At 47.9% G+C, this 23,361-nt stretch overlaps 1 pseudogene; it reads left to right on the plus strand.

Moving 5' to 3' along the window:
* The first annotated feature begins 25 nt into the window (after positions 1-25).
* LOC139533316 (coiled-coil domain-containing protein 149-B-like) lies at positions 26-20,617 on the plus strand (annotated as a pseudogene).
* The last annotated feature ends 2,744 nt before the right edge of the window (positions 20,618-23,361 follow it).

A 23,361-nucleotide genomic window follows, 5' to 3' on the forward strand; every position in this document is an offset into this window, starting at 1 on the left:
GAAATTGTATGGTTATTTGGGGTAAATGCCACGCTGCAACGGTTTGGTTGACAGAACGTTCTGCCCTTGTTGTTGTCCTGATCATGGCAGAAAATGTTACTGTAATGTAACAGCCATGGTTGTTTTATTAAAAGCTTGTTATACTATTAATTCATTCCTATGAAGAAATTGAATTGACAGTCTGTCTGTCTGAACTCTATGCTCGTACTTGATATTCCAGTGGTCAATGCTTGGTCTCCCTGCAGAGTTCAACACAACTAACTATTTAGGCTCCATGTAAGGCTTGAGGGGGCTGCCTGAACATAATGGGAACCTGGAGGGAAAGAAGAGGGATAAGTCCTGGAGTGAACATAATGTAAGTTGCCCACGAGAAGCCCTCACCTAAATTTAGGCTTGAGAGTTGCCTGTATGGTTCATATAACATATTATACAGCATAACTCATGTGCCCTTTTCTGTCAAATTAGGTAATTTCTAGGCAATATTTTGACCATATAGGGGACCATTTTGCCTCAAGAGCAACCCCAAAGGCAAAAGTAAATAAAGTACCTTTAAAAGGACCTCCTCATATTCTCTTTGAGAAACTGTTCGTTCTCTGCTCACTGTTTATTTAAGCTACTTGAATCAAACATGACAAGTCCCCGAGCACCTCTCTCAATACACCTAGGATAAAATATAATTTTTATTGTGAACATGTCCACCCTCTGACATCCCTGCCCACCAACAACAGCTGACGTTAGACCTAAACATAGCAGCCAGCGGAGGAGAATCTCAATTCGCCTTGCTGAACACAGTTGTAGCCTTAACCGATTAACGCAGGAAAAACCGTGACATCTGCGTGTGGGGAAGACGCCAAGAAAATGTGAATAGTTTGAAAAGGAGTGAGTGATTGGCAAGGCCTGGTCAGCGAGGTGAGTGCGCTGCAAAAACCCTGTGACAATTGGTTGCGTGAGCCATCAGTGATGATTAGCGAATAGAACTACGGTTGCCATATGGAAGGAGAAATTAAAGTCTCAATATACATCTTTTGTTACGATTATGAAGCCAAGTCTATGGATTCTAGGGTTGTTTGTGTGCATATACCCCACACAACGTATAGTCTACCACCTGGTCCATCCAAAACAATAGACAGTATGTTGTGAAAAGTTGGTAGAATCTTAATGAGAATGATTCACAGCTGTAATGGCTGCCAAAGGTGCTTCCACCAAGTATTAACTCTGGGGGAGACATATCCAATCATGATATTTCAGTTTTTTTTTTCTCAATTTGAAAAATATCTTTCTTTCACTTTGAAAATGTGGATTATTTTATCTAGATCTGTAGGATTTATTTTAATTTGATCTCTCTTTAGAAGTTTTTTTTTAAGGCAGCAAAATGTGAAAAAAAGTTCAAGGGGGTGTAGGCTTTCTATAGGCACTGTAGTTCCTGGTGTGTAAGTGTAACCGGTGTTATGTCCCTTTCTGTACCATCCTATATATTGTCCCATAGCTCCTGGTGTCGAAGCGTAAACTGGAGAGTAAGGAGGCCCTCCTGATCCTTTCCAAAGAGCTGGACACCTGTCAACAGGAGAGAGACCAGTACAAGCTGATGGCCAACCAGCTTCGAGAACACCACCAGGGACTCAAGAAGAAATACAGAGAGCTCATTGTGAGTCTGCCTAAAGGATTTATATTTGAATTTAGTACTCCTTTTCTGCGACGTTTTGCCTTAAAGTGATAGTTCGTCCAAATGACGAATTTGACTTTGTTTTATGGATATATAAAAAGGGTCTAAGGACCTGGAAAGTCAGTGATCCATGAATGTTTTTTATTTTATTTGCTAGAGCTTAGCATTAGTATTATTGAGTGCAAAACAATGGGACCCCTGTTAGCATGATTTAAATCGCAAGCCTAAATCACCTTGCAGTAAATGTTAGCATTTTTATTATTTCTATTAGTTCTTAAATGTGTGTTCTGTTTCGGGATGGAGATCCGTCTTTTCCACCAGAAAAACGCAATCAGGTAAGTTAAAGTAACTCTTGTCACTTTATCACAATGATGATGGACAAGGCTTATCTGAAGCTTTGCCAGTTCAGCCTTAAAGCCAGGCTTTTTTGCATCTGTGACTCCCACTCTTTCACTTCCATCCCTTTTTGTTCTCCATCTACCCCTATTTCTCTCCCTCTATCTCTTCCTCCTCTCCCCAGGTGAACTACACAACATGACCAAAAGTATGTGGACACCGGCTTGTCGAACATCTCATTCCAAAATCATGTGCATTAATATGGAATTGGTTCCCCCTTTGCTGCCATAACAGCCTCCACTCTTCTGGGAAGGCTTTCCACTAGATGTTGGAACATTGCTGTGGACTTTGCTTCCATTTAGCCACAAGAGCATTAGTGAAGTCAGGCACTGATGTTGGGCGATTAGGCCTGGCTCGCAGTCGGCGTTCCAATTCATCCCAAAGGTGTTCGATAGGGTTGAGGTCAGGGCTCTGTGCAGGCCAGTCAAGTTCTTCCATACCAATCTCGACAAACCATTTCTGTATGGACCTCGCTTTGTGCACGGGGGCATTGTCATGTTGAAACAGTTCTTGTGCTGACGTTGCATCCAGAGGTAGTTAGGAATTCTATAGTGAGTGTTGCAACCGAGGATAGATGATTTTTACGTGTTACGCACCTCAGCACCTGGCGGTCCCGTCCCGTGAGCTTGTGTGGCCGTTGTTGCTCCTAGACGTTTCCACTTCACAATAACAGCCCTTAAAGGTTCCCGGGGCAGCTCTAGCAGAGCAGAAATTTGACGAACTGACTTGTTGGAAAGGTGGCATCCTATGATAGGATGCCACGTTGAAAGTCACTGAGCTCTTCAGTAAATCCATTCTACTGCCAATGTTTGTCTATGGAGATTGCATGGATGTGCGCTCGATTTTGTACACCTTTCAGCAACGGGTGTGGCTGAAATAGCCGAATCCACTAATTTGAAGGGGTGTCCACATACTTTTGTATATACAGTGCATTCAGACCCCTTGACTTTTTCCACAATTGTTACGTTACAACCTTATTCTAAAATGGATGAAATAGTTTTTTCCCCCCTCATCAATCTACACACAATACTCCATAATGACAAAGCACAAACAGATTGTTAGAAATGTTAGGAAATGTATAATACAAAAAAAATATCTAATATCACATTTACACAAGTATTCAGACCCTTTACTAACTACTTTGTTGAAGCACCTAGGCCGCAATTACAGCCTTGAGTCTTCTTGGTTTTGACGCTACAAGCTTGGCACACCTGTATTTGGGGAGTTTCTCCCATTCTTCTCTGCAGATCCTCTCAAGCTCTGTCAGGGATGGGGAGCGACGCTGCACAGCTATTTTCAGGTCTCTCCAGAGATGTTAGATGGGTTCAAGTCTGGGCTCTGGCTGGGCCACTCAGGACATACAGAGACTTGTCCCAAAGCCACTCCTGTGTTGTCTTGGCTGTGTGCTTAGGGTCTTTGTCCTGTTGGAAGGTGAACCTTCACCCCAGTCTGAGGTCCTGAGAGCTCTGGAGCAGGTTTTCATCAAGGTTCGCTCTGTACTTTGCGCCGTTCATCTTTTCCTTGATCGTGACTAGTCTCCCAGTCCCTGACGCTGTAAACCATCCCCACAGCATGATGCTGCCACCAACATGCTTCACCGTAGGGAGAGTGCCATGTTTCCTCCAGATGTGACGCTTGTCATTCAGGCCAAAGAGTTCAATCTTGGTTTCGTCAGACCAGAGGATCTTGTTTCTCACGGTCTGAGTCCTTTAGGTGCCTTTTGGCAAAATACAAGCGTGCTGTCATGTGCCTTTTACTGAGGAGTGGCTTCTGTGTGGCCACTCTACCATAAAGGCCTGATTGGTGGAGTACTGCAGAGATGGTTGTCCTTCTGGAAGGTTCTCCCATTTCCACCGAGGAACTCTGGAGCTCTGTCAGGTTCTTGGTCACCGTCCTGACCAAGGCCCTTTTCCCCCGAATTTTGAGTTTCTTAGCAAATGGTCTGAATACTTATGTAAATAAGGTATTTCTTTTTTTTATACATTTGCAAAAATTTCAAAAAAACAGTTTTTGTCATTATGAGGTATTGTGTTTAGATTGATGAGAAAAATAAATAATTTGATACATTTTACAATAAGGCTGTAATGTAACAAAATGTGGAAAAAGGAAAGGGATCTGAAAACTTTAAGACTGCACTGTATGTGTATCTCTCCCTCCTCTCCCCAGGTGAACTTGGCTCAGCTGTTGAGAGACGCGAGAGAGTGAGGGAACGAACTGAATCAGAGACTGGCCGAGGCCCAGGGGGATAACAAGGTGGGGCATCACAAACACATGCTTTCTCGCTCACACACACACACATACAAACATACATACATTACATACATACATACATACATACATACATACATACATACATACATACATACAGTGGGGAGAACAAGTATTTGATACACTGCCGATTTTGCCGATTTTCCTACTTACAAAGCATGTAGAGGTCTGTCATTTTTATCATAGGTACACTTCAACTGTGAGAGACGGAATCTAAAACAAAAATCCCAAAAATCACATTGTATGATTTTTAAGTAATTAATTAGCATTTTATTGCATGACATAAGTATTTGATACATCAGAAAAGCAGAACTTAATATTTGGTACAGAATCCTTTGTTTGCAATTACAGAGATCATACGTTTCCTGTAGTTCTTGACCAGGTTTGCACACACTGCAGCAGGGATTTTGGCCCACTCCTCCATACAGACCTTCTCCAGATCCTTCAGGTTTCGGGGCTGTCGCTGGGCAATACGGACTTTCAGCTCCCTCCAAAGATTTTCTATTGGGTTCAGGTCTGGAGACTGGCTAGGCCACTCCAGGACCTTGAGATACTTCTTACGGAGCCACTCCTTAGTTGCCCTGACTGTGTGTTTCGGGTCGTTGTCATGCTGGAAGACCCAGCCACGACCCATCATCAATGCTCTTACTGAGGGAAGGAGGTTGTTGGCTAAGATCTCGCAATACATGGCCCCATCCATCCTCCCCTCAATACGGTGCAGTCGTCCTGTCCCCTTTGCAGAAAAGCATCCCCAAAGAATGATGTTTCCACCTCCATGCTTCACGGTTGGGATGGTGTTCTTGGGGTTGTGCTCATCCTTCTTCTTCCTCCAAACACGGCGAGTGGAGTTTAGACCAAAAAGCTCTATTTTTGAATCATCAGACCACATGACCTTCTCCCATTCCTCCTCTGGATCATCCAGATGGTCATTGGCAAACTTCAGACGGGCCTGGACATGCGCCTGCTTGAGCAGGGGGACCTTGTGTGCGCTGCAGGATTTTAATCCATGACGGCGTAGTGTGTTACTAATGGTTTTCTTTGAGACTGTGGTCCCAGCTCTCTTCAGGTCATTGACCAGGTCCTGCCGTGTAGTTCTGGGCTGATCCCTCACCTTCCTCATGATCATTGATGCCCCACGAGGTGAGATCTTGCATGGAGCCCCAGACCGAGGGTGATTGACCATCATCTTGAACTTCTTCTATTTTCTTCTATTTTCTAATAATTGCGCCAACAGTTGTTGCCTTCTCACCAAGCTGCTTGCCTATTGTCCTGTAGCCCATCCCAGCCTTGTTTTTTATCCCTGATGTCCTTACACAGCTCTCTGGTCTTGGCCATTGTGGAGAGGTTGGAGTCTGTTTGATTGAGTGTGTGGACAGGTGTCTTTTATACAGGTAACGAGTTCAAACAGGTGCAGTTAATACAGGTAATGAGTGGAGAACAGGAGGGCTTCTTAAAGAAAAACTAACAGGTCTGTGAGAGCCGGAATTCTTACTGGTTGGTAGGTGATCAAATACTTATGTCATGCAATAAAATGCAAATGAATTACTTAAAAATCATACAATGTGATTTTCTGGATTTTTGTTTTAGATTCCGTCTCTCACAGTTGAAGTGTACCTATGATAAAAATGACAGACCTCTACATGCTTTGTAAGTAGGAAAACCTGCAAAATCGGCAGTGTATCAAATACTTGTTCTCCCCACTGTACATACATACATACATACATACATACATACATACCAGCCTATGAGAGAGAGAACTTGGTACACCAACTGGAGAAGGCAAGGCTACAGGGGGGATGGGACCTTGTCCAATGAGATTGCTCTTTTTCATATTCTGTTTTCAAAACTTTATGCTAAATCGTGCCCTGATGAACACGACCCAGTGCCTCTCCTCCATCAGCACTTTGAGAAGGGTGATAAGGAGAGGCCCCCGCTGCATGTACTGTAACCTTGTCTCTCTCTCTCTCCTCGTCTTCCTGTCTCTCTCTTTCTGTCTCTCTCTCTCTCCTCGTCTTCCTGTCTCTCTCTCTGTCGCTCTCTCTCTCTGTCGCTCGCTCACCTCTTGTCTCTTTCTCTTTCACCCTCTCTCTTTCTTTCCTTCTGTCTATATCTCTGCCCCTCTCTCTCTCTCTCTCTCTCTTTCTGTCTGTGTGTTCAGATGGAGGAGCTGGAGAACAGTGTTAAGGCGCTGACTGACGAGCTGCGGGACGTTAAGGCGGAGCACAGCACAGGCCGAACGGCTCAACCTGGAGCTGAACCACATCCTGGGTGGCCACGAGGCGCGCATCATTGCCGTGGACGCCCTCTGTATGGAGAACAGGTGAGGCTATTATTACATTTGACATTACAGTTGATTCATTTAGCAGACACTCCTGTTCAGAGCGACCTACAGTAAACTAAGGTAGGTAAAAACAACGGCATGCCACATATCACACAGTATTAAACAGAATGAAATGAGCCCCAACAGACAAACAATGTAACTACTGTACACTATAAAATGAGACTTTTTTCATACACTGCAAGGTTGGCACTGCTTCAATATCATGCTATTTCAGCTAGGCATAGGGTGTTGTGTGTGACCTCCTCTTGGACTTGGTTGAACCTCTCATGTAAATACCTGACAAAGGGCTAAAATAGCCTTCACCTTTTCAGCTAACAGCAGCCAGAAACAGTCCTTCAACTACAAGCACACAGAACACCCTAGCTGGAATAGAATGACACTGAAGTAGTGCCAACCTCGCAGTGTATGAGACTTTTTGTCCAAGTCCAATATCAGGAAATACAAGGTAGAGGTGTCATCCTGTCTGTCATCCTGTCTGTCATCCTGTCTGTCATCCTGTCTGTCATCCTGTCTGTCAATCTGTCTGTCAATCTGTCTGTCTGTGACAGTGGACTCAATTCGATCCAACCCGCATTGCAGTAACAAGTAACTTTTTTTTTTTACCATCAGCTAGACTCCCCTCATGGTTCAATACTTTGTTTGTTTGTTTGTTTGTGTGTGTGTGTGTGTGTGTGTGTGTGTGTGTGTGTGTGTGTGTAGGCAGTAAACAATGGCGCTGTGTCAACATTGCATTGCAATTACATTGATAAAGGGGGGGGGGGGGGGGGGGTTGTTTTGCAGACTGTGTCGGAGACGAGGAAGAAATCCAAAGTGTCTGTGAAGTCCAACAGCAGTGCTCTAACTGGAGTCCTCTCTGCCAGACAAGGTACACCACCCTCACATACAGATACATCCAGCGACCACATGGCAGGTCCCAATTCAGACTGGCAGCTTGCTCTGCGGTGAATAAGATAAGGAGGTTGGTCAGAGCAACAGATCCCAGAACAGAAATGAGGAGCTATCTAAGTGATCTCCTCTGTCCGTCTTTCATTGCAGCTAGGTGATGTATATAGCAGTGGGTATAAACACAGCTACTGAGTTGCGATAATGTCACCTTCCCTGACACCTGAAGGATCTATACGAGGACCTGTATAGGAGATATTGTAGTGTGGTAGCGCAGGTTGCATTACAGTCTACAATAGCATGCTGATGTTGTGTAGAAGTCGTACCATTCAAAGGGCACCCTCAACTTATTTTCAGCTTTCGTGAAGGCAAATCCTACTTTTTCAACCAGACCAGGATTCCAGTTCCAGACATGAAAGCACCTGTAATCCCCATTCTGTCTTAAGCAGACATTCTTCATTAGAGTTATGTTAAGACTCCGGTGCCTAACTTTCGAAAAAAACCACCTGAGCCTCGTCCTAATTTGTATTCTGAGTTCTGGCAGTGAGATAAATCAGAGGTCTTGATTGACAGGTGTCAGCGGAGCCAGCAGAATAGGGCAGCAGTTAAAGCTAGAGGGAGCAGTGAGGTAGTATATTGTACAGACAGCTGTTTCTATCTCTCTGTCACTCTTTCACTCACTCTTGCTTTCTTGCTTTCTTGCTGTCACTCCTGTCTATATACTGTTTCTCCAACATTATTTGTTGCTTTCTTGCTATCGGTTTGGTCTCCCTCGTTCTATACCTCTTCCTCCTCACTCTTTTACACTTCTGTCTCTTTATCTCCCTCTTATTCCCCCTCTCCTCTATTTAACCTCCTTCCTCTTGTATTTTGTCCTGGTGACTTTCTCCCATTCACTCCTTCCTTCCTCTCTCTACCTTGGTTTCTTTACCCCTTGTATCTCTCTCTATGTTCCTATCCCCCTTCTTTAGCTTATCTCTCTCTCTCTCTCTATCTCTCTGTCTCTCTCTTTGTCTCTGTCTCTCTGTCTCTGTCTCTCTTTGTCTCTCTGTCACTCTGTCTCTCTCTCTTTGTCTCCGTCTCTCTCTTTGTCTCTCAGCCTCTATCTCTCTGTCTCTCTCTCTCTTTGTTTCTCTGTCTCTCTGTCTCTGTCTTTCTCTCTGTCCTCAGTGCAGGAGTGGTTGTCTGAGGATCAGGCCTGCAGTCTCCCGGCCACGCCCCAGTCCATTTCTGACCTCAAGTCTCTGGCCACGGCACCAGAGACGCAACGACAGGTACACACACACACACACACACACACACACACACACACACACACACACACACACACACACACACACACACACAAAAAAAAATGTCTATGGTTGTCATGTTCCTGACCTTATTTCCTTTGTTTAGTCTTTGTTTAGTTGGTCAGAACGTGAGCTGGGTGGGTGTAGTCTATGTTATGTGTTTCTTTGTTTAGGTTTGTCTTATTGGCCTGATATGGTTCTCAATCAGAGGCAGGTGTTTTACGTTGTCTCTGATTGGGAACCATATTAAGGTAGCCTGTTTTCACTGTTGGTTTGTGGGTGATTGTTCCTGTTCTTTCGTTCATCTGTTTTTGTGTTCTCTAGTTCGGGACTGTAGCTTCGTTGGGTTTTCGTCTGTTTATTGTTTTGTTCATTATAGAAAAAGTATTCTAATAAATATGGATACATACCACGCTGCGCTTTGGTCCTCCTCTCCTTCTACCGACGGAAGCCATTACAGAATCACCCACCAAACTCAGACCAAGCAGCGTGGTAACGGACAGCGGCAGCAGCAGCGATGTCAGGAATGGACATGGGAAGACGAGTTGGACGGTAAAGGACCCTGGGCAGAGCCAGGGGAATATCGCCGCCCCAAAGCTGAGCTGGAGGCAGCGAAAGCAGAGAGGCAGCGTTTTGAGGAGCTAGCTCGGCAGCAGAATCTGGATTATACCACTTGGGAAGAGATAGACAGGTGGGCGGTCGACCCAGGGAGAGTGCCGGAGCCCGTCTGGGATTCTATGGAGCAATGTGCGGAGGGATACCGGCGAATGGAGGCAGCACGGCGACGCGGTAGGAAGCCCGAGAGACAGCCCCAAAAATGTATTGGGGGGGGGGGGGGGGGGGGGGGATAAAGGGGAGTGTGGCGAAGTCAGGTAGGAGACCTGCGCCAACTTCCCGGGCTTACCGTGGAGAGCGAGAGTACGGACAGACACCGTGTTATGCGGAAGAGCGCACGGTGTCTCCTGTACGTGTGCATAGCCCGGTGCGGTACATCCCAGCTCCTCGTATCGGCCGGGCTAGAGTGGGCATCGAGCCAGGTGCCATGAAGCCGGCTCAACGCATCTGGTCTCCAGTGCGTCTCCTCGGGCCGGTGTACATGGCACCAGCCTTACGCATGGTGTCCCCGGTTCGCCAGCACAGCCCAGTGTGGGTTATTCCACCTCCCCGCACTGGCCTGGCTACGGGGAGCATTCAACCAGGTAAGGTTGGGCAGGCTCGGTGCTCAAGAGCTCCAGTACGCCTTCACGGTCCGGTCTATCCGGTGCCACCTCCTCGCCCCAGCCCAGTACCGCCAGTGCCAACACCACGCACCAGGCTTCCAGTGCATCTCCAGAGCCCTGTTCCTCCTCCACGCACTCGCCCTGTGGTGCGTGTCTCCAGCCCGGTACCACGCACCAGGCCTACTGTGCGCCTCAGCAGGCCAGAGTCTGCCGTCTGCCCAGCGCCGCCTGCGCTGCCCGTCTGCCCAGCGCCGTCTGAGCTGTCCGTCTGCCCAGCGCCGCCTGCGCTGCCCGTCTGCCCAGCGCCGTCTGAGCCGCCCGTCTGTCCGGAGCCGTAAGAGCCGGCCGTCTGTCCGGAGCCGTCAGAGCCGGCCGTCTGTCCGGAGCCGTCAGAGCCGCCCGTCTGTCCGGAGCCGTCAAAGCCGCCCGTCTGTCCTGAGCCGTCAAAGCCAGGAGCCGCCAGAGCCGCCCGCCAGTCAGGAGCTGCCAGAGCCGCCCGCCAGTCAGTAGCTGCCTGAGCCGCCCTTCAGTCATGAGCTGCCTGAGCCGCCCGCCAGTCATGAGCTGCCTGAGCCGCCCGCCAGTCAGGAGCTGTCTGAGCCGCCCGCCAGCCATGAGCTACCCCTCAGCCATGAGCTACCCCTCAGTCATGAGCTACCCCTCAGTCATGAGCTGCCCCTCAGTCCGGAGCTGCCCCTCAGTCCGGAGCTGCCCCTCAGTCCGGAGCTGCCCCTCAGTCCGGAGCTGCCCCTCAGTCCGGAGCTGCCCCTCAGTCCGGAGCTGCCCCTCAGTCCGGAGCTGTACAGTAGGGTTATTTTGGAGGGTCGCCATTCTGAGGAGGCCAGGGAAGTGGGGATTAACTATGGTGGGGTGGGGGCCACATCCAGCGCCAGAGCCGCCACCGTGGACAGATGCCCACCCAGACCCTCCCCTATAGGTTCAGGTTTTGCGGCCGGAGTCCGCACCTTGGGGGGGGGGGGTACTGTCACGTTCCTGACCTTATTTCCTTTGTTTAGTTGGCCAGGACGTGAGCTGGGTGGGTGTAGTCTATGTTATCTGTTTCTTTGTTTAGGTTTGTCTTATTGGCCTGATATGGTTCTCAATCAGAGGCAGGTGTTTTACGTTGTCTCTGATTGGGGACCATATTAAGGTAGCCTGTTTTCACTGTTGGTTTGTGGGTGATTGTTCCTGTTCTTGCGTTCATCTGTTTTTGTGTTCTCTAGTTCGGGACTGTAGCTTCGTTGGGTTTTCGTCTGTTTATTGTTTTGTTCATTATAGAAAAAGTATTCTAATAAATATGGATACATACCACGCCTCTGGTCCTCCTCTCGTTCTACCGACGGAAGCCATTACAATAGTACACACAGGCCTAGACACACACTCCACCACCATCCACACACTCCAACACAGTCCACACACATGTTCATATACCACGCCACACAATGTCCTCCCCTCCTCCTAGTTGGTTACAATCATGACATTGGGCTTCTGCCTGGTTGGATAGTACTAGATCTAGCAGCTAGCCAACTCTACAGAGAACACAGCACCACACCATGAGCAAACACACTGTGTCTACCAACATTTATATGCAAATACCTAGTTAATGCCAGCGACAATAGGACTGTATGATTAAATGTTACCCAGCGTTACTTACACTTCAACTAACCAATGAACTGACCAATGAAATGCAGTTTTATTAACTGTATCCCCTCCCTGGCTGCGGATGCCCTCAGGCTTGACCTACCGCTGGTCTCTGGGAATAGGGAGTATGTGTTGTGTATTGCGCCCTTAACCCATACCCACCATTGTGTCATGCCAGTACAAACCTGAGCATCCTCCCAAAAACTGCCAGCTCATACCCACCATCCTGATGCCACCTCATATCCACTGTCCTGATTCCACCTCATATCCACTGTCCTGGCGCTGACCAGCTGGACTCACTGACATTTTCATCCTATCCCTGACCCATTCTGTAATACCTACATGTTTCAAGCAGACCACCATAATCCCTGTGCCCAAGAACGCAAAGGTAATCTGCCTAAATTACTATCACCCCGTAGCACTCACATCTGTAACCATGAAATGCTTTGAAAGGCTGGGCATGGCTCATGTCAACACCATCATCCCAGACACTCTGAATCCACTTAGTCAATCAAATGTATTTATAAAGCCCTTTTTAAACTCCAATTTGCATACCGCCCCACCAGATCCACAGACGACGCAATCTATATTGCACTCCACACTGCCCTTTCCCACTTGGACAAAAGGAACACCTACGTGAGAATGCTGTTCATTGACTACAGCTCAGCATTCAACACCATAGTGCCCTCCAATCATCACTAAACTAAGGACCATGGGAGTAAACACCTCCCTCTGCAACTGGATCCTGGACTTCCTGACGGGCCGCCCCCAGGTGGTGAGAGTATGCAACTACACATCCGCCACGCTGACACTCTACACGGGGGCCCCACTGAGGTGTGCGCTTAGTCCCCTCCTGTAATCCCTGTTCACCCACGACTGCGTGGCTGCGCACGACTCCAACACCATCACTAAGTTTGCTGACGACACGACGGTGGTAGGCCTGATAACCAACGATGATGAGACAGCCTGTAGGGAGGAGGTCAGAGACCTGGAAAGGTGGTGCCAGGACAACAACCTCCAACAATGTGAGTAAGACAAAGGAGCTGATCGTGGACTCCAGGAAGTGGAGGGCCGAGAACGCCCCCATTCACATCAACGGGGCTGTAGTAAAGCACATTGAGCGCTTGAATTTCCTCGTTGTCCACATCATTAAGGACCTATTATGGTCCAAACACACCAACACAGTCATGAAGAGGGCACGACAACGCCTCTTCCCCCTAAGGAGGCTGAAAAGATATGGCATGGGCCCTTGGATGCTCAAAAAGTTAAACAGCTGCACCATTGACAGCATCTTGACTGACTGCATCATCGCTTGGCATCCGACCGCAAGGCGCTACAGAGGGTAGTGTGTATGGCCCAGTACATCACTGGAGCCAAGCTCCCTGCCCTACAGGATCTTTATACCAGGCGGTGTCAGAGGAAGGCTCTAAAAATTGTCCAGCCACCCAAGTCGTAGACTGTTCTCTCTGTTACCGCACGGCAAGCGGTACCGGAGCGCCAATTCTGGTACCAAAAGGCTCCTGAACAGCTTCTAACCCCAAGCCATAAAACTTCTGAACAGTCAATCAAATGGCCACCCTGACTATTTGCATTGACCCCATTTTAGTTTTTTTTTGCACTGACGTTCTTGCACTGGTTCTATGCACACTCACTGGACTCTACCCAAACACACACACACACACACTCTACATACGCTCACACAACACACAAGCACACACACTCTACATACGCTCACACAAACACACAACACACACATACATATTGACGCCACACACACACTCACACTCTTCACATACGCTGCTGCTACTCAGTTTATTATCTATCCTGATTGCCTGGTCACTTTTACCCCTACCTACATGTACATATTACCTAAATTACCTCCGCTACCTTGTACCCCTGCATATTGACTTGGTACCGGTACTCCTTGTATATAGTCTTATTGTTATTTTATTATGTTACTATGTCCTTTTCTTTCTGATTTGCTCATCTACAGGAAAAGGCGGATTGAACAGGCCCCTATTAACATAGACTGTACTCTCTGCTACCGCACGGCAAGTGGTACCGGAGCGCCAAGTCTAGAACCAAAAGGCTCCTTAACAGCTTCTACCCCCAAATCATAAGACTGCTGAACAATTAATCAAATGACCACCAGGACTATTTACATTGACACTTTTTTATTTTTTTTTATTATGTTACTTTTTATTTTACTATTTTTATTTAGTAAATATTCTCTGAACTCTCTTTCTTTAACTGCATTGTTGCTTAAGCAAGCATTTCACGGTAAAGTCTACACCTGTTGTATTCGGAGCATGTGACAAATCAAATTTGATTTGGTTTGATCTTTTCTTACTTTTTAATTCTGCATTGTTGGGAAAGGGCTCGTAAATAAGTATTTCACGGTAAAGTCTACACCTGTTATATTCGGCGCATGTGACAAATACATTTTTATTTAATTTCATTAATGCCACCTCATACCCACCGTCCTGATGCCAGCTCATACCCACCGTCCTGATGCCAGCTCACACCCACCGTCCTGATGCCAGCTCATACTCACCGTCCTGATGCCAGCTCACACCCACTGTCCTGATGCCAGCTCACACCCACCGTCCTGATGCCAGCTCATACCCACCGTCCTGATGCCAGCTCATACCCACCGTCCTGATGCCAGCTCACACCCACCGTCCTGATGCCAGCTCATACCCACCGTCCTGATGCCAGCTCATACCCACCGTCCTGATGCCAGCTCACACCCACCGTCCTGATGCCAGCTCATACCCACCGTCCTGATGCCAGCTCACACCCACCGTCCTGATGCCAGCTCATACCCACCGTCCTGATGCCAGCTCATACCCACCGTCCTGATGCCAGCTCACACCCACCGCCCTGATGCCAGCTCATACCCACCGTCCTGATGCCAGCTCATACCCACCGTCCTGATGCCAGCTCATACCCACCGTCCTGATGCCAGCTCACACCCACCGTCCTGATGCCAGCTCACACCCACCGTCCTGATGCCAGCTCATACCCACCGTCCTGATGCCAGCTCAAACCCACCGTCCTGATGCCAGCTCATACCCACCGTCCTGATGCCAGCTCACACCCACCGTCCTGATGCCAGCTCACACCCACCGCCCTGATGCCAGCTCACACCCACCGTCCTGATGCCAGCTCATACCCACCGTCCTGATACCATCTCCATTCCAGCCTATGACCACTCCTTGTGTATTCACGTCAACTGTTGGGATCTTCTCACCTGCTGTATGTAGTCACTTGCTTAACCTCTGAACCCAGAGCAACATCATCATGCCCACTGGCCACCTACTCAATTTGGCTACTCAATACATAACATTTGTGTTAACAGTTTGTCTCGAGAGACTACTTACTGCTCCCTTTGATCAAAATTAGTGGGGGAATCCATCTTTGTGTATATTTCAATGTAAGTACAAATACAGTCTCCAATACTGGGATGAGTCAGATCCATATGCTGAGATAGGACAAATGGAAGCACCCACCTAATTATCTATGTCACACATGTGCTAATTTTTTGCATATCCCACTCCCCCTGAGAGTTGGGTCAGAGCCAGGGATCAGCCATTATTGATGGCGACCCTAGAGCAATTAGGGTTAAGTGCTTTGTTCAAGGGTACGTCGGCAGATGTTTCACCGAGTCGACTCTGGGATTTGAACCAGCGGCCTTTCAGTTACTGATCTAATGCTCCTAACCGCTATGCTACCTGCCGCCCGGCCAGAGCAGTGTTGATGATCATTGAATGTCAGATTAGCCTCTAGCAACAGGTGTTTCATGTGTGTTAGGATTTACAGAGGATATTTCTAGATCCATTCACTTATATGGGGAAGGATGGATGGTCTGTGGAACTCTGCATTTGTCCGTGTCTCATGCATTAGGGTAACTTTGGGATGTGTTCCAAAACTACCTGTGATGAATTGCAAAGGTAATTTGGGGAGATATTTCCCCCGTAAGGACGCGTCCCATAACAGCATCAAGTCAGGGCTGTCGAAGGGGCCGTTCCCGCTGCTCATTAAATATTTCAAATACCAACGGCTTAATTCTTAATAACATGATTACTACCTGAACTAGGTTAACACAACTGTTCTCAAGTAAGTAATACATAGTGCCATTAGGAGATAAGGCAGCCAGACCTGAGATTATAAGACAGTACGTCCAGCATGCACCAGAGGGGGGTGTTGGTCTGTATTTAAAGTGCACTGGCAGGATTTAGGTGGCGAGCAGCGGCTCGATGAAGCTCGCCTGTCATGAGACCGTCATTCTCCCCGCCATAAAACTGACAAGCATCCATTACTGAAAATGATTGCCCACATTACAAACACATTTAGGGGAATGTGCTGTTATTAGGGAATTTGGAGACGAGGCCCAAAGTGCCACATGACTCTGTCCACCACCACAGTCGGCGTGGGGCAGAGAGAGGGAGAGATGGCGAGAGAGATGAAGAGAGAGAGAGATAAAGAGAGCGAGTGAGAGAGAGGAAAAGAGAGAGTGGCCGTGTCAAGATGGACAGACGGGGCGAAAATAAAAAACGAAAGAGGTGCCGATTGGGGGCATGCCCTGAGTCAAAACATTAGAGGTGCAGTGCGTTGTTCCCGAACGACAAGTAAAAAGGAAGGAAAAAAAACACTGCGACTCACTCAAATAGACTTGTGATTGACTTGACTACCCAAAACACCCCTGGGAGCGATCCCCTGTTGAATGAGCGCTGGAATACACACTGAAAGCCTGTCAGGGCGCATCAGCCAGACTCGACGGCAAAACAGGGCGAGACTCATAGCCTACCACACTGGAGAAGAAGATACAGGGTCCAATGCCCTGATAGATAGACATATCATTACCAGGGTCTATTTGAACCGAGCTCCCTCTCTTTTCGCTCCCTCTCTCTACCCTGTCGTTGCTGCCGACCTCTCGGCGGATCAACGTCAGGGATGGTGCAGGCCGGCGTCTCATGAAGACGGTGTCTCGGTTGTGACAGACCTGCCACCTTGTCAAAATAAGAGGGATACAGGCTTACAGTATGAGGTTTTATCATTTGGTTGTTTAGTTTAAAGGTGGATACAGGGCTATTTGTGGAGGTGGTACTTACCTCTCTGCTGTCTTTGTTTTAGAATGTGTTTGTATACGGTATCAGGAGAAGGTGCCTCTGGGTGTTTACAGATCCCTGTTTGTGCTGTAGGATATGTTTGGGCAGAAGTAGGATGCGGTGTCAGTGTAGACACTCGACTTTGTGAGCGTGTACATTCATATCTGGATGCATACTGCGTACTGGTGGGATATCTGTCTCACTGTGTCCCTGCATGCCTGGTGTGTTTGTGTATATGATTGTATGCAAGAGTGTGTGTGTGTGCCTGTGTATGTGTGTATGAGATGCGAGAGTGTGTGGGTATCTGCCTGCCTGTGTGTATGCATTTGTGTGTGTGTGTGTGAGGAGGAATGGACGGGCAGCTGTCAGGAGGGTATAAAGCCAGTCCTCCACACCTCCTCCCGAGCACGGCGTGTGCTGAAGACCTGCTGTGCTCAGCCCGGGCTCTGCTCTGCATACATAATAACCACCTTATTACTGATTTAAAAAGCATCCTGAACAACTTACAAGTCACCAAAGGCCTTCTCAACTCAGAGAGAGCAAATCTCTCAGCCAGTATAAGGGATATTGTCACAAGAAAAGTTTGTTTTTAGCACGTGGTTCAGTTTGTAGAGCATGGTGCTTGCAACACCAGGGTTGTGGGTTCGATTACCACAGGGGACCAGGATGAAAATGTATGTACTCTCTACTAAGTCTCTAAATTCCTTTTCTTTTTAAATGTCAAATGTAGGATATGCTTTGCCATTGCAAGGATCCCAATGGGTGTTTAAGACAAATATGCTAACATGAGAAATGAGTGTACAGAAAAGGGACTGCGGTGAGTCTTTGTCTATAAACACCTTTAGAGGAAAGAAAAAGGGTAGACTGTACAAGAAAATCAAGGCACTGTCTGCAACCATTGCCATACAGCAGATTGATTTGAAGTGGAATTGACCCCAACCCCTGATATACTACAGAAAAGATGAGCAGTGCCCTGCATTCATGGTTGCCATTCATGAAACTGAAAAATTATATTGAAACGTGCCATTGAAACATAATATTGAAACGTGCCACTGAAACTTGATACTGAAACATGATATTGAAATGTGCCATTGAAACATGATATTGAAACGTGTCATCATCCATTTTTGCTTTCTTCTGTTTTTGTTTGTGTTTCACACTTCAGTGCACCTAGAAGTGGTTTTTGTCTTGCGTCCAGTGATTGTGTGTGTTTGTCTGCGTATAAATGCATGTGCGTGTGCGATGTCTGGTATACGGTGCACGGTCCCCTATGAGTAGCATATGGCGTCAGCCCAGGAGGCGTGCAGCCATCACTAATGAAGACGGATGACAGGGAACTGTAGCCACTTCCTGTGAGCACAGTTCTGCGTGTGTGTGTGCGTGCATTTGGATGAATATGACTTTATCTGTGTGTCGGAGAACACTCCGTCCTTACCTGCTTACGCCTGAAAACCCCCCTCATGTCATTCTGTTTTTAGCTTCTGTGTCTGTTGGGTATTTGTATTTTGTGACTTTGTGGGGAAAACTTAGTGGAAGGTAACTCTTCTTCCCAATGGAGTTGTTGGTTAAGAAGAAAGAGACACCATTATGCTGAGCGAGAGCCAGCGACCCGAGCTCCTTTCGCCCACTGCCACATCGTGCCCGCCTCAGCCTCACGTTCATGCCACAACACAACCACCCAAAGGGAAGTATGTAATCATGTAACTGGGTTCCACTGTTTGTTGAACGGCGCCCTCGGCCAGCAGCTAAAACGCTGTAATTAGCTCCTCCCCCCTCCCCCCACACACCCCTCTACATTTGACCCCTTTCCCGCCTCTCCCTCAGCCCTGGCCTCTCATTGGTGCTGACAAATAAGAACCCAATGCTCCTCAAATGCCATGGCATTTTGGAAATGCGTGCACGATTCTCGCCTGCTGACATTCAAAAAGTTGGGGCGTGTTTTTGGAAGGAGGGGCCCCATAAATATGGATGCCAGTGTGAATTTTATTTTCCTATTTTGGGTGGGGCAGGTGTACTCTGTGTGCTGTCTCTAACCTTTTTAGATGAACATTCACAAATATGGGTCAGTAATCCGCGGAATGGGAGCATATTTTGGAGAGGTGGCAGAACTAAGCTGTTGCCATCGCTGGGATAGTGGGGCGTCACGCTTCCCTGTCCCCCGTCTGGGCGCTCATCACCGCCGCACTATTTTTAGCCTGTTGCCATGGAAGTGCTTCAGTCACATAAGTAATCAAAATAACTTTGGCGATTGACACCGCCCCCCAACTCCAAAGAGAAGTAGTTAGTTACGCAAAGCTGTAATGTCATCTTCATTCTCTCAATTGAAAGTGAGGATTTAAGCAAGGACCTTTTACAGACGCTCAGAGAGAATGATATGATGTGGAGTTGTGTTTTGAATGTCTGTAACGTTCAAATTGACTCACTCACTTTTCTTGAGTGATTTTCAAAGCTTACACTGATACGTTATCTGTTTACACAGCACTACATGCACCGAGGCTGTTTTGGATGTAGCATGTGGCTTAACGATCAACAGGAGTTTGGTTGCGTCATGACTCTTTCCCAAGTCATTTTTCCTCGATTCCTCCCATCCTTTACCCTCACCTCCTTCTCAAAAGGCATTGGATGAGAAGGTCTGAGGGGAGGGACCTTGGACTTTCTCCTCCAATATGATTGAAAGGAGGCGAGGAGATTTGCAGAAAGACAAATTGAGAAAGAGCCAGAGTCTTTGACCACTATCAAGCTTTGCTGCCTGCGACATACAAATATCAGTTGGACATTTACCCTGTATAAAAGTAACCACTAGCTGCCTGAGACTGTTCAGGTATAGGCACTGCAGTAGGAACAGCTCAACCTACTTCCCCAATGGGCTTTGGGTTACTTTTGTTACAGCCCTGCTCGATCACACCTGATTCAATTATTCTTATGATTAGACTATTCCTCGGCTGCTCATCAGAACCTTGATTAGCTGAATCAGCTGTGGTAGAGCAGAGCAGGAGTATGAATACAAAATGTATTTGAGTAAAAACCTGCACACCAAGTAGCTCTTCAGAAGGACGGTTGACCACTCCAGAGGTTTAGAGGGAGTTGCAACTTAATTATAAGTGTACTCTCACCATGACCTCTTCTCCCAATGTGACCAGATGACAGAACGGGAAGTTCTGGAGCGTCGTCGTGGAAACGGGCCACAGCTGGCGGCGACTTTGGAGCAGATGGCAGCAGCGGGGAGGGCGCCCCCGAGTTCAACAAAGAGGCGGAGACTAACTGCTTCTGCCCGAGTGACAGGCGGGAGGAGGGGGGGGGGTTGTGACGCTGTCCGAGGAGGGGTAGAGTCCTGTGGAGGAGGAGGGGCATGAGGTGGAAGTGGTGGAGGGGGCGGCCCTGGCACTTAACACCCCGCCCTTAGAGGAGGAGTCACACTTGGTTAACCTCCCACAGCTACCATAGACCACACCCTTGAGGCGGGTAATTCGACCTGAGACAGAAGATGCCTCTAAGCCAGCTTCCGTTTTCAAAACCCAAGACTGGGGCGGCAGAGAGGAGTGGGACCTACACTGTCAATCAGGCCATGGCGACAGCTTGGCATAGTCAGGTACAAGGGTTGACTCTACATTCATTGCAATTCAGAAGATTCATTGAGAGTCAATTCAATCATTGAAAAGTGATGTTTATCTTGGTAGTTGCTTTAGTACTCACTAGCGACGTTTCCGCAACGTAGACCACATCCCCGTTTGTGTTCCCAACCATTATCTGCGTGAGTCTATAGAACGGATAGAGAAAACTCTCCCTCAGCCTCGCATTCACAGTCGGAGCATCTAAACAGTGCTGTTGCTCTGAAAAGAGCAGACAATCTTCAAATCAATCCAGTTGCAAGCCTAATGCCCTACAGAAAATAGTCAAGATAACAAAGCCCCCCCAAACCCTCTCCCATCTGTTCGCGTCCTGCTTATTCCTATGGGTTGCTAGTAAAATGAGAGCTGTTTTTTTTACTGTTTCCCACATAGAGGAGCCCCAATGTGATGAATATATTAGATTTGCATGGAAATCTGCGAAATATATTGTTCCAGAGTTTGGAAACACAAAAGAATGCATTTGTTCTGTATTGATATATCGTTATGTATATAGATGATAGTTCCAGTCACAGATCAGCTATGGTGCCATTTACATATAATTTTCTCTAATCGACAAATAGAAATTGTATCACGCCCTGGCCATAGAGAGGGTTTTAGTCTCTATTTTGGTTAGGCCAGGGTGTGATTAGGGCTCAGCAATCCTGGCCTCCAGTGCGTCTCTACGGCCAGGATATCCTGCGCCGGCTCTGCGTACTGTGTCTCCGGTGCACCTGCACAGCCCAGTGCGTCCTGTGCTAGCGCCCCGCATTTGCCGGGCGAAAGTAACCATCCAGCCAGGACGGGTTGTGCCAGATCTACGCTTGAGACCTCCAGTGCGCCTCCACGGCCCAGTGTATCCGGTGCCTGCTCCACGTACCAGGCCTCCAGTGTGTCTCTCCAGCCCGGTGAGTCCTGTGCCTGCTCCACGGACCAGGCCTCCAGTGTGTCTCTCCAGCCCGGTGAGTCCTGTGCCTGCTCCACAGACCAGGCCTCCTGTGTGTCTCCCCAGCCTGTTGAGTCCTGTGCCTGCCCCACGGACCAGGCCTCCTGTGTGTCTCCCCAGCCTGGTGAGTCCTGTGCCTGCTGCACGAACGAAGCCTCCAGTGATGATCCATGGCCCGAAGCCTCCAGTGATGATCCATGGCCCGAAGCCTCCAGTGATGATCCATGGCACGGAGCCTCCAGTGATGATCCATGGCACGAAGCCTCCAGTGATGATCCATGGCACAAAGCATCCAGTGATGATCCATGGCCCGGAGCCTCCAGCGTCGATCCGTGGTTCAGAGCCTCCAGAGACGGTCCCCAGTCCGGAGCCTCCAGCGACGGTCCCCAGTCCGGGGCCTGCGGCGAGGGTCCCCAGTCCGGGGCCTGCAACGAGGGTCCCCGCACCAGAGGCACCAGCAAAGTGGGGGAAGCCAGAGGTGGAGCGGGGTCTACGTCCCGTACCGGAGCCGCCTTCGTGAATAGATGCCCACCCGGACCCTCCCCTTTAGAGTCAGGTTTTGCGGCCGAAGTCCACACCTTTTGGGGGCGGGGGAGGGGGGGGGGGGGTACTGTCACGCCCTGGCCATAGAGGGGGTTTTAGTCTCTATTTTGGTTAGGCCAGGGTGTGATTAGGGTGGGCATTCTATGTGTTATATTGCTATGTTTTGGCCGGGTATGGTTCTCAATCAGGGACAGCTGTCTATCGTTGTCTCTGATTGGGAATCATGCTTAGGCAGACTTTTTTCCTTTGTATTTTGTGGGTAGTTGTCTGTGTTAGTGGCCTGTATAGCCCTAGTCAGCTTCATGTTCGTTTTTGTTGTTTCTTGTTTTTGTTAGCGACATTTATAAAATAAAAAGAAATGTACGCTCACCACGACCACGCTGCACCTTGGTCCGGTCATTTCCACCTAGACGACGAGCGTGACAAAATGACCTGTGACTGCATGTACCTTACACACCAACACATGATATGCTGTATTTTTTTTGTTGCAAAAGTTGTTTGAATGAACCTGCATGACAATCTTTCAAAGTCACATGTCCAACTTGTTGCGTAAGAGCATAGACTTGTAATTAATATGGGCATCAGTGCTGCACGAGGAACGTCAAAGTCCTTGTTTTCACAATTAACTGATTATCATAGTTGTCTATTCTTATATCAAGCTTTGTATACCGGCTGCATAACCACACATACTCACACACACTCGCTTGTCTTAAAACCAAAGTCCAGACCCTGCTACGGTATTCTGATTCAGTTCTCTCCACATTCAGGTGGCAGCTGGCCTCTCCATGCAAGCATACCATCAAAGCCAGAATCCATGAAGTGCTTATTCTACAGAAGGCTGTTTGCTATTTTTAAATCTTTGACACAAAATAGAAGCCTTGGCGTGTACACACACACACACACACACACGTACACACAGAGTGTAGGCCCGCTGCCAGCCAGCTGATTTGGAATATTGGCGAGGTGTTTCGAGGAATCTGATGACTTTATAAAGCAGATGGGATTTGTCGCTAATGAAATTGTGAAGCGACGTGGCGCCTTGGGCTTTAGCAAAACGCCAGAACAGCGTGCCAGTTCACCACGATAAGGGAGTGTATTAATGACATCCTCAGGTGTCTCGCCTATTTGGACTTTTTCTATGTGTCTGTTTGAAATGAACAAATGGACAGAAAAAAAGTTTCAACTAGCATTTTTGTTCAATTCAGGGCAGTGGCGTAGAGTTGATTGTTGTCTTGTTCTAGAAGTGAGATGGTAGCCTACAATGTGAGCCCTGCCCTGTGATAGTCAACCAAACTGACTGCCGCTCAGAGAGACCTCCATCTGGGCACACACTTGTTGAATCAACGTTGTTTCCACGTAATTTAAATTAAATTACATTGACCCAATGTGGAATAGATGTTGAATTGGCGTCTGTGCCCAGCCGGCTGGGCATTGAAGAAGTGAGCAATGTCAG

The sequence above is a fragment of the Salvelinus alpinus genome, chromosome 11 (assembly GCF_045679555.1).
Source record: "Salvelinus alpinus chromosome 11, SLU_Salpinus.1, whole genome shotgun sequence".
Taxonomy (NCBI): Eukaryota; Metazoa; Chordata; class Actinopteri; order Salmoniformes; family Salmonidae; genus Salvelinus; species Salvelinus alpinus.